This window comes from Myotis brandtii, unplaced genomic scaffold (assembly GCF_000412655.1).
Source record: "Myotis brandtii unplaced genomic scaffold, ASM41265v1 scaffold521, whole genome shotgun sequence".
Classification (NCBI taxonomy): Eukaryota; Metazoa; Chordata; class Mammalia; order Chiroptera; family Vespertilionidae; genus Myotis; species Myotis brandtii.
Window position 1 is genome coordinate 2,496,186 of NW_005369870.1, and position 1,001 is coordinate 2,497,186.

The following is a 1,001-nucleotide window of genomic DNA, read 5'->3' on the forward strand; positions in this document are numbered from 1 at the left end:
GGTGCTATGGACACACAAAAACAGCGTAGGATAGAAATGAAGTAATCATAACAGTAATGTGTATAGTGGTGATCTAGAAATCTAAATAAGTCAGAACATGTCCTTAATAAACCAAGGACTGGAGTTCAGCAATCCTGAGAAGGGACAGGTACAAGTGGAGGATTCTTGAAGACCAGCCTTTGCTCATACTCTTGCTTTGCAATTTGGTTCAGACGGCATGGTCTTTAAGAACTCTCTCTAGTAAAGTAAGTAAGGGAATGCTTTCACATACAAAATCTCATTTGTCTAGTGACCCTATGAAATAGGGAGGGCAAATATTATTTTTACTTTTTACAGATAAGAAAATGAGCTCAGCAATAGTATACTGCTGGGAGTCACAGTGACTGGATGGCAAAACTAGCAGCTGAAACCAGTTCTCCACATTCTCATGTGGTGTTCTTGTCTATGATGAAGCATTCCCAAGCACTTCCAAAGTCAGCCTTCTACCTTCATCTTCAAGTTCCCCCAGCCCAGCCACCATCTCCAGACTCCAGGGCTACTGTGCTCAGTCCTTAAATCCGTCCCACCTGGGACCTCCTATTCCCTCTCTTGTTAGATAGACATGGCTAGAGAAATCCATAGAAACATTTACTTTGTGTGTGTGTGGGGGGGGGAGGTTCAACTATACTTTTCAATATTATTTTGTATTACTCTCAGGTGGACAACATAGTGGTTAGACAATCATATACTTTACAAAGTGCTCCTCTAGATGTGGGGCATGATGGGTGCCATAGGGGAGTGGCTCTAGAATTAACCCTTCTCCCCTCTGGCAACCATTAGTCTGTTCTCTGTATCTATGAGTTTGTTTCAATCTTGTTTGTTGGTTTATTTTTTTCTTTAGGTTCCACATATAAATGAAATCATATAGTATTTGTCTTTCTCTGACTGACTTATTTCACTTGGCATAATACTCTCTAGGACCACTCATGCTGTTGCAAATGGTAAGATTTCATTCTTTTTAT